The sequence below is a fragment of the Artemia franciscana genome, chromosome 14, assembly GCF_032884065.1.
Source record: "Artemia franciscana chromosome 14, ASM3288406v1, whole genome shotgun sequence".
NCBI classification, from domain to species: domain Eukaryota; kingdom Metazoa; phylum Arthropoda; class Branchiopoda; order Anostraca; family Artemiidae; genus Artemia; species Artemia franciscana.
Window position 1 is genome coordinate 8540317 of NC_088876.1, and position 18528 is coordinate 8558844.

Genomic DNA, 18528 nt, shown 5'->3' on the forward strand with positions numbered 1-18528 from the left:
CACTATGGGGTCTGGGAGAGGGAGTGTACTGGAGGGTTTCTCGCAAGCCTCCAGTTAACGGTTCTGGAACATAAGTATAACGGTATTACTTGTTTTGTACTTCAAAGCTTTTCCATTTAAGAAGTGGCACCAGAAGTGTTGTGTCAGTGGTATATTGCCTTTACGAATGGTAGAACTGATATAAAAAAAACAAGGGCCAAGAGCTCATATGGTACTTGTGACGAGGTTAGAAGAGCCAAGAGCCTTTAGCCCCCCAGATGATCGAATCGGGTAAAAAGACTGTTATCAGATCAATTTGTGCAGGTCCTTGACACACCAACCAATTTTCTCTCGCGAAAGTACTGGAAGTCCCCCCAACTTCCCCAAAGAGAGCCGATTTGGTCTGGTTATGTCAATCACGTATCTAGGACTTGTGCTCATTCTTCCTACAAAGTTTCATTCCGATCTTTCCACTCTAAGCGTTTTCCAAAATTTCTGGTTTCCCCCTCCAACTCCCCAGAATGTCACCAGAACCGGTCAGAATTTAAAATAAAAGCTTTGAAACACGAGATCCTTCTAAATAATCAAATTTCATTAAGATCCTGTAACCCGTTCGTAAGTTAAAAATACCTTATTGTTTTAATTTTCTGAATTAAATGTTGTTCCACCCCCCACCCCCCCAGATCGTCGAATCGGAGAAACGACTATATCTAATTTAGTCTTGTTTGATCCCTGATATGTCTGCCACATTTCATAGTCCTAGCTTATCTTGAAGTGCCCGAACTAGCAAAACCGGGAACGACAGATAGACAGACCGACAAACAGACAGAAATTGTGTTCGCTACATGTCGCTTGGTAAATACCAAATGCCATAAGAACCTGTAGATATTAGCAATAGCTTTCAAATAAGCCATTAAACATCAGTCTTATAAGTTCTGCTTGTCCAATAGCCCCAGCTTTTTCACCTAATACATGGCACCGAAACGTGCCATTTTTTGTGCCATTTTGAAATTGGAGATAATGAAATCTATAGGAAGAAGGTAAATATGGGCAATATTTTTTATATGAACTATAAAAAAAAATTTGTATGATAATCTGGTAGCCCGCTAGTGTCACCCCTTGAGAAATGGCACATAAAGTTCAATTTTAGTGCCATATGGCACTTGCAAATGACCAAATTTATAAAAGACAAGTAGATATGAGACATAGATTTTGAATGAGCCATTAATCATCACTCTATGATGTCCTGGTAGCCCACTAGGCCTACTGAAAAAAGGAAAAAAACGATAGACGGATCAGTGCTACCGATGCAAAAAAATAATTTTCCTTGTTGTTCAAGAAGGGGGACTATAATTTCTCCATATAAGGTATTTGAGCATGTTGATTGCAGTGGTACACTTTTCATTTTGATCTGACGCTATTTTTGAGAGGTTTCAGGCTTTTTCGAAATCACCCTGAATTTTTCATGGTGATTTCGCAATAAACTGCTACTTTTAAGACAAACTGAAATAACAGTTATCATTCTTGAGTCACTGTAAGATGCAATTTTTTTCACTACACAGTTTCTTTTCCAAATTTTTTTTTTAACTTTTGGTTACTATGGGCTGTGGTTCGCTTCTTATTATGTTGCAGCTACCGCTGCAACCATGATGCGTTCGAACCTTGCATACAGTGTGTTTTAAAAAAACAAGGCTACTGACATCAATAACATCAAGTCTAGTAATTTCATTATTTTACTTAATTTCAAACCCTAGATAGATTATCTGTTGAGTATTTAAAAGTATTTAATCTAATATTTATTTTTGAGTGGATTACGGATTTGGACTTATTTTCTGTTTATTTAGTAGTTGTACCATTGACTAATGAGTTAGAATTGGGTGTTGCTGTTTTTGAAGCGTCTGAACCATGGAATTTCAAGGAAATACTATGCTATCATCTTGCGACTCTACACTAGTCAAAGGGCTTAAAGTGCAATTCCAAGCCTAGAAAAAGGAGGAGAAATACTCATGGGTGTCACCAAATAGAGTGACCAAAAACCAGATGGATCATTGCCTAACAAGCAGAAAGTGGTTATGGAGCCTACAAGAAGTTCAGAATTACAGAGTAGCTGAAAGATCAGATCACAAGCTTATAATAGCAAAATTTTGCCTTAAATTGAAAAAGATATACGAAAAGATTCAGTAACTGACTCTGCTTTTGACAAGGAGAACTTTGAAATAGGGCTTCGTAAAGGAGAAAGCTAAAAGAGAAACAGAATGGGAAGTACAAAATGAGACAAGAATCAAGAATGACAGAATGGGAAGTCAGATGAGGCTCGAACTGTTAAACAAAACTTTTTAGAAAGTGACGCAGTGTAGGCAGATGAAAAAGCTAAAAAAGAAGACCCACAGCCGTAAACAAAATCACTAGTAAGAACACAGACAAATGTTTGACAAATAGAAATGGATGAATCTGAAATTCATGAAAGGCCTGATAACAGAACAAATTGCAGTCAATAACTAATCATTCGGTAATTCTACTAAACAGGTCTCCCAAGAGGAGCCCCATTTAAGACAGTTTAGCTGTCCCCAGATTCCGCTTCAATGTTAGACCAGATGCATATTTATTGAGATAATTAAAGAATTAATGTCCACATGCATTTCTTCCTTCGATCTTGACTGTGCACCTGAATTTGCACCACGATCGAAGTACTATCGGATTATAGACGTAGCAAACAAATTTAGACATTCAAAAAGTTGACTCTATTGATTGTTTTTTTTTTTGTCGTTTTATTTTTATTAGTAATATCCTTGTGAAAGTTCTGTTCCATCTTTGACACTTAGTGGTCAGTACATTGTAAATTTCACGTGGACCCGTTTTAATGTATGTTCTTTTCCTATTCAGTCAGGAAAGTCAGTCATTAGTCAGGAAAGCTTTCTCTGCTCAAACGATCAAATATGTTAATGCAACTCATAAATTCAGTTTTGCGATTACACCTTTTTGCAAAAAAATTTTTTTTTTTTAGATGTATGCTAATGAAGCTTTGACACTTTTTATGGCACTTGGTATTTACTAAGTGACATATAGCGATCACGAATTCTGTCGGTGTGTCTGTCGGTCCCGGTTTTGCTAGTTTAGGCACTTCCAGATAAGCTAGGACGATGAAACTTGGCAGGCGTATCAGGAACAAGACCAGATTAAAATAGGATTAGTCTTTTCTCCGATTCGACCATCTGGGGGGGGGGGTTGCAGGACAGTTAATTCGAAGAAATTAGAAAAAATGAGGTATTTTAAATTACGAACGGTGATCAGATCTTAATGATATTTTATATTTAGAAGGATATTGTGTCTCAGAGCTCTTATTTTGAATCCCGACCAGATCTGGTGACACTGGGGGGGGGGAGCTGGAGGGGGAAACCTAAGATCTTGGAAAAAACTTAGAGTGGAGGGATCGGAATGACACTTGATGGGGAAAATAAGCACACGTCCTAGATACATGATTGACAAAATTGGAACGGATCCGCTCTCTTTAGGGGAATTGGGGGGGAGGGTTAATTCTGATTATTAGAAAAAAGAGATATTTTTAACTTACGAAGGAGTGATCAGATCTTGATAAAATTCCATATTTAGAAGGACCTCATAACTCAGATCTCTTATTTTGAATCCCGACCGGATCCAGCCACATTTGGAGGAGTTGGGGGGAACCAGAAATCTTGGAAAACACTTAGAGTGGAGAGATCAGGATGAAACTTGGTGGGAAGAATAAGCACAAGTCCTGAATACGTGATTGACATACCGGAATGAATCAATTCTCTTTGGGGGGAGTTGGAGGGGGTGTTAATTCATAAAAATTAGAAAAATTTAGGCAGTTTTAACTTAAGAACGAGTGACCAGATCTTAAAGAAATTTGATATATAAAAGATCTTGTTCTTCAGAGCTTTTATTTTAAATCCTGACCAGATCCAGTGACATTGAGGGGAGTTGAAGGGGATACCAGAAATCTTGGAAAACGTAAAAATTGAGGTATCTTTATCTTACGAATGGGTGATCGGATCCTAATAAAACTTGATATATAGAAAGATCTTATGCCTCAGATGCTCCATTTCAATTCGAATTGGATCCGGGGACATAGGGGGGTGAAGGGGGGAAACAGAAATATTGGAAACCCCTTAGAGTGGAAAGATCGGAATGGAACTTGATGGGAAGAATAAGCACAAGTTGTAGAAATGTGATTGACATAATTGAAACGGATCCGATCTCTTTGGGGGATTTGGGGGGATTTCCAGTGCTTTGGCGAGTTTAGTGCTTCTGGACGTGCAAGGACAATGAAAAAAGGTAAGCGTGTCAGGGACCTGTATAAATTGACTTGATAACAGTCGTTTCCCCGATTCAACCATCTGGGGGACTGGAGGGAGAGGAAAAATTGAAAAAAATGAGGTATTTTAACTTATGAATGGGTGATCGGATCTTAATGAAATTTAGTATTTAGAAGGACCTCGTGTCTCAGAGCTCTTATTTTAAATCCTGACTGTATTTGGTGATATTGGAGGAGCTGGGAGGGGGATGGGAAATCATGAAAACGCTTCATGGAGTGAAGAGATCGGGATAAAACTTGGTGGGAAGAATAAGCACAAGTCCTAGATACGTGATTGACATAACCAGACTGAATCTGCTCTCTTTGGGGGAACTGAAAGGGGTGCTAACCCGGAAAAACTAGAGAAATCGAGGTATTTTTAACTTAAGAACGGGCGACCAGATCTTAACGAAATTTGACATTTAGAAGGAACTCATGTCTCAGGGCTCTTATTTTAAATCCCGACGAGATCTGGTGACACTGGGGGGAGGGGTGGACTGGAAAACCGGATTTCAGGGAAACCGGAAAAAACTCAGAGTGGAAAGATCGGGAGGAAACGTGGTGGGTAGAATAAGCAAATGTCATAGACACGTGATTGACGTAACCGGACTGGAACCACTCTCTTTGGGAGAGTTAGGGGTGGTGGTCCAGTACTTGGCGAGTTCGGTGCTTCTGGACGTGCTAGGACGATGAAAATTGGTAGGCGTGTCAGGGACCTGCACAAATTGACTTGATAAAGTCGTTTTCCCCGATTCGACCATCTTGAGGGCTGAAAGGAGAGGAAAAATTAGAAAAAATAAGGTATTCTTAACTTACGAGTGGGTGATCAGATCTTACTGAATTTTGATATTTAGAAGGACCTAGTGTCCCAGAGCTCTTATTTTAAATCCCGATCGGCATCAAGCCTCTGATTCTCCTTTTAAATAAATCTATTGATTCTTAGAATTTTGCTAGAGCTCATGCCATATGAGCTTTTGGCTCTTCCGACATCGTCACAAGTGCCATATGAGCTCTTAGCTCTTGTTTAAATACAAAAACAAACAAAATCAGGTATATTTGCAAAATTTAAGCTTAAAGGTATCATATATTTAGGATTGACTCGGACACTACAATTTACACCGCAAGATATACGAAATATTATATATTGGATGAAAAATTGCAGAAATGGAAATATTTTGGAGGCTACATGCCTGCAATTTCTCTTTTGCTTTTGCCTTATTAATAATTAAAGGAATATTTTATTATTGAAAGTCTTGTATAGGAGGAATAAAGCAATTATTTTGTGAAATTCTGCTTTTCTTGTTTAACGAAAGCTTTTGTGTCATGTACCTAGATACTCATTATTTCACAATTGTTTGCATCGTTTTACAACATGAAAATCCTTATTTGGAACTTTCATCCTCTAAAATTTTCAGGAACGCCAATTAGAGTTTATTTTCAGGATTACTAATATAATAAATGCTTACATTTTCACATTTTTGTAAAGTAGCGGCATCTGATGTTTTTATTTTAGAAATGCACAGTGGAGTCCACATTTTTTTTCAAAATCTTTGCTGATCCCTCAGTAATTATACTAGCTCATATAGGGTAAAAAGAAAATACTTTCAAAATTTCTGGGAAAAACTGGGATATAAATGGACGAGGAAACAATTCTTGAAAGAAAAAGTGAATATATGTTAGACCAATATTCACAGAGCATGTGCATAAGCCAAAAGTGCCAATTCAGGGAAATGCAAGGGTAGAGCAAGGATTTTTATCCGTTTTTTGTACAAAGCTACAAAATCTTTTTTTAGAATCCAGAGGGATTTTCAAAAAAAAAAAAAAATGATGGTACCTTTAAAAATTTAGGGTATAATTGCTTTCTTACCCATCGACGCTCTTTTGCTGAACATTCTAAAATAACACATTAATAATATTGATAAAAGCCTTAAAAAGCGACTAAACCAGTGATGTCAAAATTGAAAAGCATTTTGTCTGTTGAAACAGCTAAATTATGACTCCAGTGTATTTTATTTTTTTTTTTTGTCTTTTTCGTGCATGTAGTGATCTGTTTTCATGAATCAAGGGATTTTTATGCTGGTTTGGTGGCTCTTTTTTCAATCTACTGTTTTTTTCACCTGTTGGCAACCCTGGTCCTAATCCTACTTTTGTGATTTCTTTATGTTTGTAAAGTTTGTCAAAAAAAAAATGATTCAACATGTCCTGGTTGTAGTGAACGGTTGACCACGACCTCGATCCCATATGAAAAAAAGGTAAAAGGAAACCTTAAAAAACATTATAGAACCGTTACCCTGCCGCATCCACCCGAGTTAAGTGGGAATTGAACTACGGCTGGTATCTTTGGCCCAGAATAACTAGTTGTTATTATTTTCATTGTATTCACGATTTGTTTTTAATTAGGTCCATTACATAGTGAGAGCAAACTAAAGAGCGGTTAAAAATAGGTGACCATATTTAGAAATCGGTTATTATCAGTACGTATTTTTAGATTTCTAATTGTAGATTACCTTCAGTTTAGATAATACCGCTTTCAAAAAAATTAATTGCATGCAGGAATTCCTGAGAAACAAGTTTGTCTGACTAGGTAGTCGTGATCGTAGCTCATTTTAACATGGGTTGGCAACCCTGGTCTGGCATATCCTGGTTGTAGCGATGGCTACAACCTAGTGAAGAGTGAACCATCGTCCATACTAAACAAAAGCTTTAAAATGTGTCCAGAAGAAAAAGCATTGTTCAACGACAAAATTGCCTTTTGTTGCCGTTTTTTAGGAATGATACTCATTATTTTAATTTATCTCAACAGCAAAATTTTATTTTCACAACAAATTTACGATATTTCAAATGAGTGTTAAACCTCATCAAAATGGCTTCGGATAAAAACAAAAGTACATGAACGGAGTGGCCATTGTCAAAAACGGTATACAGGGAACATACAGCCCCTATTCTCGAACGACAAAGAAAATCAGTTTTTTGAATGGGTAGTACGAACGTCTCCTTTTTTCCCTCTTTTTTTCTTTGTTGCTAATATGGCATTGCATAAACTCTTCTTGATAACGCCATAGCAAAATGCCATATGGCACTCTAAAATTACAATTAAGATGTCGTTTCTGGAATGGAAAGGCCGGGTGGGGCGCGAGATCATTATGGTGGTTTAAGGGATCTTTTAAAAGCTAATTTTTTATATAGAATTGATTTTTATAAAGTTTACTTGATAACAACATCATAAACAGTGCATTCTGGGTGCCATTTCCGGAAATGGCACCCCGGCTGGGAAGAATAAAAGGGGCACTTTTATAGTCTCCAAGGCTAAAAACCATTTGCCTGAGGTTTAAAACACCCACTCTTCTATATTTCCTTCACCTTCTTTCATATTTTTCAAAAATCATCTGCTGTCTAAACAAAACTAGTAGGCTACTGTAAGATCACAGAGTGGTTTTTAAGCTCTCATTTAAAAGATAGTTTTGTATTTAAATCTTTTTTATAAGTTTGTCTTAATAACACAGTCATGTTGCAAAAGGATTAGTTTCTTATAATATTTTACAGAAATTTTCGGAAATATTATTAGTTAATATTACGAAATTTTCGAAATATTACTATTTTACGGAAATATTACGAGGCATATTATTTGTACCAATATTTCAATTATATATTGCATAAACCGCAAAGCAATAATTTTTATTCGTTTCAAGTTTCATCTTTACCCTTTACTTTCATTGAAACTTTTTTTTTATTAAATCTCTTAATCTGGACTGACACGTTCTTTTAGTTCGCCGGTTCGCAATAAATCCTGTAGTCGCTTAGCGCTAATACCTTAGTAGAGATAAAACAAAGAAATACGACACTGGTTTTCCGGAATGATTTAATAGGTAAAATACTTCAGTGAGTCTTTCCAGTGAGTGAGCTCACCTCTTAAAGCAAGGAAATGTCACGGTTCCTATTTTGTAAGTAGTATAGGGGAGGGGGTTAAGATTGATTTAAGGTATTTAGAGAATTTTAGGGAACTTGGGAAAACGCAGAAAAAAAAATTTTTTTTTGAATATTTGAGAAAGGAACTTAAAAAGAGAAATCACTTTTTTATTATTATTATTATAATAGGAGTCTTAGCGAAGAAGATAAAGGAAACCTAAAAAAAATACAACAATTTCATTCCAACTACTGTCAACAAACAAAGCACAAAGTATTTAAAGTTTGAAGTTGGACTCTGAGAGCCACATCTTTGATTCCCCAAAGGAAATTTAGGGCTCCAAGAACCGAAACGACAAAGGTATTCCTGTAGGATTTCATCGCTATCGGTTTCACTGTCCGTATCAAGAATCCAACAATGCGAACAGCTACGCATATTTCTTTGATCTATTTAATTTTCACTCACATAAACTAATCTGTCTGACAAACCAATCAATACACGTTCTTTTTCCCCCGCTTAATGCTTTTCCGTCAACTCAAGTGAAAACAGATATACCAAACTGATATTGCTTTGGTCAACGCAGGTGAACAAAAACGTCTGTCTCAGTTGAGCTCAGTGTTTCCACTTCATGATGGCAAGTTTTCCGTTCTGGTAGGCCAAAAATCCGTAAAATTCCGACGACTGAGAATGAAAAATCCGTCAAATTTTCCGTTAAAAAATCCTAAAAATCCACAAAAAAAATCTGCTCAAATAAAATTCTTGTGGTAAGCAGTTTTTACGAGCAGAACAGTGTGGTCTGTTGAAACACATCCTGGAGTTCAATGCTGCCCTTAAGAAAGAATCCACCAGATCCGTGGGAAGTCAAACGAGAAAAAAAAGCTAAAAATTCCATTTATTCACCTCTTGAAAAAGGTGGTGTAAACGGAATAGATAAAAGGTTGGAAAAATGATGCACTTGCTACTTGAATTTCACCTAAAATATCGTCAAGCCGAACTGCGGATCAGTAAGTGCGTTCTTACCCAGAGTGTTCTTTCGAGTTCACATCTCGTTTCTCCCTTTTTGTGTTTTTAATGTAACTAATGACACCCCTCCCACAAAGATACCAAAAGAGTTTTAAGACCGATGTTTAACAGTTCATGGATATTTTTCATATAGTCCAGAATGTCGCCGAGTATCTCGTTGCCTGTAAATTGCTAAATGAATCCCGCAACTATCTCATTGTGAAAAAGAACACAACTTCATGAAACCAAGTGTCTCAGTGACACTTCTGCTTGAGTTGGACTAGAATATATCTCGGAACGCTCGTTTATCAGTCTAAAGACGACAATTCCTAACTGATCGTACAGCACAAACATACAATATTCTGTTAAGTGGTATACAAATCAGCCTGTTGTCTAAATTATTAGACAGCTAAGCTAACTCAGTAAAAACTGTCCTTTTATCGTGATAGACTACGATCTGCAGTTACTTTGGGGCTAAAAGAGCTCGACGGATTTGATGTTTATTTACGGTAGACCTATTAGAACTTATGAAGGCCAATAACTCAGAAGCTAGCTCCTATGAAAGCCTCTAAATTTTGAGAAAATACACGCTTAGTGACTAGAACGGATACGGATATAGATTAACTATAATATATAATGCTGTATAAAAATAACAACAACCATTTTCTGGGGTACTGGGATACAATGGAAATCAGCTACCACTGCAAGTCGGCGACGGCATCAGCTCCAGAAACAAGAGCTTCACGTTGTATACTAGCTAGTGTTTGACACTCTTCAACCGTCATGTTTGCCTTGACCGACATGATTCTTTTGGTTAGCTTTTGGTTCAGGATGATCGATTCGGAGTGAACGTTTATCCTTCTCATCCCTGCCTTCGTTTACATTGCAGTCCTTAGTGAGATGGATGAGAGACGATTCCAAGAATCAGTTTTGATGTTTTTTAGGAAATATAAAAAAAATGTTCAACGACGGCGTATAAGAATGGTAGCGAAAGCAAATACCTAATCACGACCATGCCGTTTGCAAACCTTGGACTTCCAGTGGGAGTATTGATATCGGAAATCTTTTTCCAGAAGCCCAAAGTTTCAGTACTTTTGGGGAGGTCTGAGACCAGCATTTCCCGCCACTCGTCATGAATGCTTTAGCATTCCAGTTCAGAAGTTCGTATTTGAGAAGGATTTTTGATAGTTTTATTGGAGCTGTCGAGTCGGTGGCCATCACAGGGTCTAACAGATCAGCGTATACGAACATCTCGTCGTCAAATACGAATCTTGGCTGTATCTGCTTAATCGCCTCGACGTAAAGACAACGGGCTGACAAATACACCATCTTAACAGAAAGGTCTTCAGTGCAAGTTCTTTGCACTTCACAGGCGATTCACATCGAGCATCCCAAGATATAACTCTTCCAAAGCAAAGTATTCCCTAACATTTTCAGGGTTCAACTCTAGCACAGACGTCCCTCTGACGTAGGCTGCTTTCATAAGGTTTATGGACAATCTACGGATCAGCAGCTTCACTTCCGGTTGAATGATGGAAGAGTGGCTTTTCGCTCTAGAAAATTTTGTTAAAATCATTGAATAAATCCAGAACATAACTTTCAAATTCCAACTCGATTCTCAGAAGTGAATTAGCCAACTCCCTGTATAAATAAATCGCAAGAATCAACTTGACCTGATGACTCACTGCATAGCTAACGGTTGCTTGAAGAGTAGATATGACTTGATCGTGTTAACCCCAAACCGGTTTCTGGACTGGAGTAGGTGAGCTAATTAGTCTGGGAATCAACTATGGTTGAAAAATAGTCGGAACGGAAAACAACAAAGAAACAACAGGAAAGATTAATACTTAAAATGATCTGTGTGATTTGAGAATAAAAACAACTAATTTCAATTCTTACGTAAAATCTTAGAATCTCCGTCAAAAATCCGGAAATCCTACAGATCGAATTCTTATCCGTCGAAGACCCGAAAAATTCGTTTTTGACGGAAAAATCCGTCAAAGTGGAAACGCTGGTTGAGCTCGAAGGCAGAGCTAAGGTGCTCCTCTTCAAAGTTGAATGTACGTTTTTGAGTTCTTTAATCCGTTCTCAAATATCTTCTTATTGCTTTCTCCTCATAGTTTAGTATGTAACATTAGAGACGTCATAAGCACAAATGTTTATGCTCTGTTTTTCAAGACTGTTTCATCCTTAGTGAAGAATAAGTACGTTCCTGCACAATATTATATAAAAAATCTCTCTTTATCTGACAGTAAGGAGCGACATTAAAACTTAAAACTAACTGAAATTAATCGATACATGAAATGGGCTGTCCCCTGCTCAACCCCTCGCTCTTTACGCTAAAGTTTGACCTTTTGTCACAACTCAAAACTTGCCCCCTCCTCAGTTTTCGTAAATAATTCAACTTTAGAGAATAATTTCGTATAGTAATTCTGTCAAAACCCCCAATGTAACAAATCCCCTGGAATTGTCACCCCCAGAAATTACTTACTTACAGGCTACTTTCTAGTAATAGATACTATACATAAACAATGGGCGAATTTCATAACTTACAGGCCTCGCCCCCAAGGACTTTGAGGGGTTATTTTACACCTAAAGACATAATTTACTTTATCTTTGAACTATACTGAACAAAAGGGCTATTTCAAAATTTTGAGCAGATAATTTTGGGGAAAAATAGGCATGGGAGGGGGTTCAGTTGCCCTCCAATCTTTTCGGTCACTGAAGAAGGCCACTAGAACCTTTAATTTTTGTTCAAATGAGCCCTCTTCCGGTATTCTAGGACCACTTGGTCGATATGATTACCCTTGGGAAAAAAACAAACAAACAAATAAAAACGCATGCGAGATCTTTCTTCTGGCAAAAACAAACAACAAAGTTCCACATTTTCATCTGATTTCATGGTAAAAAATTGTAAGTAAGATGCGATGTGGCTCAATAGTAGCCGAAACTGTAAGAAACAGAGTTTTGATAACAATAGATAAATTAAAAGAATCAAATTTAGAAGCTTTTACAAAATATATGAAATTCATGATGTTTTATGTCATCCGTCAAAAGTTGCGAGCCTGAGAAAATTTGCCTATTTTTTGAAAAAGGGGGGAAGTGATCTTAATGAAAATCACACCGTGAAATTTAGTATGCTAGAGAAAACTACCGTAGAGGTTTCAAGCTCCTATATGCAAAAATGTGGAATTTTGATTATTTTTTTTGCCACAAGCAAGATATTGGATGCATGTTTATTTGTTGTTTTTTCCCCGGGCTGATCTTTTAAACCAGTGATCCTAGAAGATCAAGAGAGCCTCATTTGATCGAAAATCAAAAGTTCTAGTACCCTTTTTAAGTTGCCAAAAATATTGGAGGGCAGCTACTCCCCTCCCACCCCCTTTTTTACCGACAATTGTCTAATAAAAATTTGGGATAGTCATTTTCTTCAGTATAGTTGTAAGATATAATAACTATTTCTATGGGGATGACTTGACCCCCCACAGCCTCTGAGGGGAAGGGCTGTAATTTATGAACTTTGCCCATTGCTTACATATAGTATTGGCTATTGGGAAGCATAAAGGTATTTTCAGGGAGGGAGGGAGATTCTCTGATGGGGTTGATTAGGTGGGAGGATCTTTCAGTGGAGGAGTTTGGTGGGGAAAGAATTTCCCATGGGAGGGAGAGCTCGATTTCCCAGCATTTGTTCAAAAACTATCATAAATTTAATAAAAATAGCAAGTTTTTTCAACTGAAAGTAAGGAGCAGCATCAAAACTTAAAACGAACAGAAATTATTAATTGTATGAGGGGGTTTCACCCTCGTCAGTACCTCGCTCTTTACGCTAAAGTGTTTTACGAATTTGTAAAAAGCTTATAATTCTATTTAAACGGTTCTTGTGAATTAGGAATCATTCTTAAATAATTAGAACAAAAAGTCAAACTTTAGTGTAAAGAGCGAGGCACTGAGGAGGGGGCAACTCCCTCATACAGATGATAATTTCCTTTCGTTTTAAGTTTTAATGGTGCTCCTTACTCTCAGTTTAAAAAAAAACTTTTTTTTATTTAATTACAGATAGGAGCTTGAAGCCTCTACAGCACGGTTCTTTGATACGCTGAATCTGACGGTGTGATTTCCATTAAGATTATATTACTTTTAAGGGGTGTTCCCTCCTTTCTCGAGAATAGGGCAAAGTTTCTCAGGCTCGTAACTATTGATGAGTAAAACTAAACTTAATGAATCTTACATTTGAAATCAGCATAAAACTCTAATTATTTTGATATATCTATTGGCATCAAAATTTGTTTTTTAGAGTTTCGGTTACTATTGAGCCGGGTCACTCCTTTTTTGCAGTTTGTTACTACGAACTGTTTGATGGTGCTTTGTGTCATGTCTTTTGTGTTATTCTATGCCAGAATAGGCATGAAGACATAATTTTAATTTAAATAATAGCTTTAATTTCTTTATGAATGCTATTTGCATGATTTGAAAAGCGGTTTCTTCAACTGAAAATAAGTAGCAACGGGATAACAGAATCTTAATACTTTTAGAAATTGACAAGAGGATGACTTTAGGACTAAGTTATACTAATAAATAAACATAAAATATTGACCAGATTGAAAAAAAAAATCGGTATTTATGGGTTATAGCGATCACACTAAAGAAGTGATGATAGGTTAACTCTAATCGAAAAAATAATAGTTTAGTAACAAAAACATTGACACTACAACAAATAATTAGTGAAAGCCTCCCACCAAGAACGCGTTATATTAAATACCTTACCACCTCTATATATTAAATATTTAATTAGAATATACCTGCATAGTATTTTACCTTGCTCAGGCTAAGTTCTGCGAGTGGATAAAGAAAACCGGCTTCATGAGGATGTGTGGTCCCAGAAAACCGAAGCCAGAAAACCGGCTTCAAGTGTGATCGCTATAATACGCAAGTACCAAAACACCCAGAACTTATAAACAAAGTATTTAAATGCCTTGTACCTTTTGTTTCTAGTTTTCACGAGCAGCGTTTTAGTTTTAGTTTTAGTTTTAGATCAACAGTTATATAGAGGTTTTCAATTGATTTTGTTAGCCATTATTGTGTTCGTCAACCCTGCCTTGGCGCTAGGCAGGTGGGCTGTAGGCTGCTTTAGGCTTGTAGGCTAGGCTGTAGGCAGTTTTCGTTAACTTACTCTTTATTACATCCAATACTTTAGGTAATGACTATATATAAAACAAACACAATTTAAAAACAATAGGGAAAGACAGTGGAATTCATTTCATCAAATGTTTCGGCCCTATCTCCAAAGGCCGTCTTCAACACAACACCAAATATATATATATATATATATATATATATATATATATATATATATATATATATATATATATATATATATATATATATATATATATATATATATATATCATGAAAAGAGAAATCACCAATGCAACAGCACAAACACATAAAAAAAAGACAGAAGGAGAAAAGGAAGACTGTTTTCCTAAATTAATGATTAATATAGACCTATATAAACTTATTTAGAGCGTGAAAATTAAAACTAAAAATGTTTATAAAAAACTTTCTAAAACAGCCCTAGCATCCTTGCTTCAACGAAGTTCAACCAGGACTGATAAGTAAAATGATGAGAGATGATGAATTCATTCAAACAAAACAGAACAAAATAATTAAATACAAGTTCTAAAAGCTAATCTCGCTTTTTTGGCAGCTTGCCTCAAAGGTCTTTTTGTAATTGGTTCAATACTATAATAAGTTGGCTTAGTAAAATATTTTGTTCGGTCCTTATTAATTAAATTTGAGCATAAAAAATTTAATGAGTACTCCCTTGAGTCCCTATTTAAAGAAATAATATTATTTATTTTGAGACTACTTTTGATTGATTCTCGAACCACCTGTTTTATCCCCAAATCAATAGTAATGAGAGAAGATTTTTAAAAAAAAAGTACTCTGTGGGAGGGATTATTAAATATATGGCAAGCTAAAGCAGAATCAAAGGAGTTACTAGAACTATTAGAAATTAATGCTTTGTCTGTGACTTCTTTATGCTGGTGTAGCCGTTTTTCTAGATTCTGATGGGTTCTGCAAATATAATAATCGCCACAGTCGCATTGTATTTGATAAACCCTCTTTGGTGAGTGACTAGGGTTTTATCTTTACCGGAGTTTAAGAAATATGTGATCTTAAAATCATTAGTGAAAACTCCACAATGGTTATTTTTTGTGCAAAGGTTTTTTAATTTTGTTGTGATTTTTGGGATGTAAAGAAGATAAATTATGTTTGAGTGCTTATCAGGAGCCTAACATTGTGAAATATCCTCGATTTTACGGGAATGCCTTTTTAGTTTAGGGTAAATTGTATTATTAACGAAAGGAATGGGGTATCCATTACCAAAAAGAATGTCTCTTATTTATATACGAATGGGAGCAAATGTTCAGGACGCGACCAATGAGGGAAGTTACAACATCTCTTTTAAATTGTGGGGGGTGATTTGAATTAAAAAAATAAGATATCTCTTGTTTTGTATTGGTTTTCTATAGATAGTAAAATCCAGTTTATCGATAATACGAATAATTTACACATCTAAAAACGGTAGTTTATTTTCAATTTCAATTTATAGGGTAAACAGTAAATTTCTATCATAAGTATTAAGATGATTTAAGAAACTCCTAAGTTCAATTTCCCCATAATTCCAAAGTGAAATTACGTCATCCACATGCATTAAAAAATAACAATTTAATGCACAATTTTCAAGGTTCTCGACATAAATAAAAAAAAAGGCCTGGATAAATGTGCTCCCATCGGTATCCCGTTTATTTGCTGGCTAAAAGGAATCACGAAACTGAAAATACGTAGAAAACTTATTGCAAATTTTAACTAGAGTCATTAAAACTTCACAATCAATTCCTGTCGCTGAAGCCTCGATTAAGTGATAATTTTCTCTTGTTTTATTTTTTAATAATTGTTCAGATAAAGCCACATCTATATCCGTATACATGGAAACAATGTCAAAACTACTAACTATTGAGTTTCCAGAAATACTTGTGTTAATAAGTCTTTTAACTAATTCTGCAACTTACTAATATAGGATTTAGGTCTAAATCTAAATGTTTTTCTGATTTCTTTCTAAAGAGACCGTAAATTGGCTTCTCCATTCACTTTGGGATCCATCGTGTCGTCCTCCCCATAAAAAAACACCCCCGGAAATGCCCCTATGGAAAATTCCCACTTGTAAAATAATCTGCCCCTCAGAAAATTTTTCTCTCGTGGATTATAACTCCTAAAAATTCTCCCCTACATATCCTCTTTGCTAAACTCTCCCCAAATTTAAAATTGAGCAGCCAAAGGGAAATTAGGGCAAATAATTAAATGAAGAAAAGCGTTCTTTTTTTATGTACAAGTTTTATCATTTTTTGAAAACTTTCCTTAATTATAGTATTGTTTGCTTATTTGGAATAAGGAGTTCTAAAATTTTAAATTTGCTTGGCTCTGATTTAAAGTGTGACTCTATGTAATTTAAAATAAAATTTGGAATAACACCCTTTTGAAATTGGCCCCTTCTCTAACAAATAAGGCTCAATAAGGGCCAATCTTTTTTAGTTTAGAGGAACTTATATGAGCCTTTGGGCCAAGAAGACCATAATGTGGAGTGAAAAAATACAACTTTTCCCCAAAAAGCAGCCCAAAAAAGGGCCACAAATGCCAAAAAACTTTTTTCCCACCCGCTTTGAATGGAAGAGGGTCTTAAAAACTTCGAAAGGTTGTAGAGCGATCAGCCTCCCTCTCGATTCCTTTTTATTTTGTTATTCGACCCTCGTCTAACACCTACTATATCGACTCGAATTTTTGAGATAACTCTTTTGTTAAAAAACTTTGAAATGTCTAATAAGTTTGTCATAATGGTTGATGTCATGCCCGCAGCCCCAGTCTTAAGATTTGACTTATCTTGCTGTGCTGTCAACTCACGGAAAAACAAAAAGAGAATTAAAATAAAATACAAATGTAAAAATGAATACTATAGGATATTCTACATCAAATATTCTTTCTATGCTTTAGAGTATTGGTACGGTATTCTAAAATTCTTTATTTCTTACAACTTCCTCCCTCCCCATTCGGGGAAGAACTGCTTTAAGTTTGACTCTACCCAAGATGGTTATCCAAAAAGAACGGACGATCTTTGTCAATCTGTCGTTCTTCATTCACAGAGCATCTCTTAGTTGGCTCAACCCCTATCTCATCATAGCCCTAGAAGGTGGGATAGAGCCTTTTTCTCTTACATTTCGTTTCAGAACGATTCTTAACAACTATTATTATTGTAGCTTCTAATATTCTAATCTTGGTTCGCAAACATATCTTCTTATTCTAACTTTTTCACAACTGTCAATTAACACCCTAGGCCTTAGATATTCTACTCCTATTACTTTCACTACATCCACCAGCCTTACTAACAAGGCTGGTAAGGTCCCCGGTAAGTGAAGCTATTCACTTGATTGATCTTCTCGTTACCCAGCATCACCTCCTCTCTCCATTTATTCCTAGTATAAGGGACTTAGTCTTCCTAGCATTATGTCAAATCTATTCTTGCAGTTCGAATTCTCAAAACATAAAAAAATACTGATATTTTCATCTAACACAATCCATTCATCAGAATAATATAATTCTATGATAATTTAGCTTTCCCATTGGATTCCATGTTCTCTCGCAGCTTTTGCCGTTTCCTTTATGCCAAAATTCATAAGATAATTCACATAAATGAGTAAAGAGGGCAACTGTAATCGTCAGGTTTAGTCTTACCCATCAAAAGTTACGAGCCTGAGAAAATTTGCCTTATTTCAGAAAATAGGAGAAAACACCCCCTAAAAGTCATAAAATCTTAACAAAAGTCACACCATCAGATTCAGCATATCAGCGAACCCTACTGTAGAAGTTTCAAGTTCCTATCTACAAAAATGTGGAATTTTGTATTTTTCGTGAGAAGAAAGATCACGGATGCGTGTTTACTTGTTTGTTTTTTCGATTTTTTTTTCCTTCAGGGGTGATCGTACCAACCCAGTGGTCCTAGAAAGTCGTGAGAGAGCTCATTCTGACGGAAATGAAATGTTCTAGCGCCCTTTTCAAGTGACCAAAAAATTGGAGGGCATCTAGACCCCCTCCCACGCGTATTTTCTCCCCCGAAGTCACCAGATCAAAATTTAAAGATAGCCATTCTGTTCAACTTAGATGAAAACCTAATAAATATGTCTTTGGTGACGACTTAATCCCCCGAAGTCCCGTGGGAGGGGCTGCAAGTTACAGTTTTGACCATTGTTTACAT

General features: G+C 36.1%; 1 protein-coding gene and 1 long non-coding RNA gene across 2 annotated transcripts in view; one reads left to right on the forward strand and one right to left on the reverse strand.

The window, feature by feature from the left end:
- LOC136035280 (uncharacterized) overlaps positions 1-18528 on the reverse strand; it is a 40219-nt gene that overhangs the window by 17861 nt on the left and 3830 nt on the right. The gene's annotated exons all lie outside the window — the stretch shown is intronic.
- LOC136035278 (uncharacterized) overlaps positions 1-18528 on the forward strand; it is a 270968-nt gene that overhangs the window by 13134 nt on the left and 239306 nt on the right. The gene's annotated exons all lie outside the window — the stretch shown is intronic.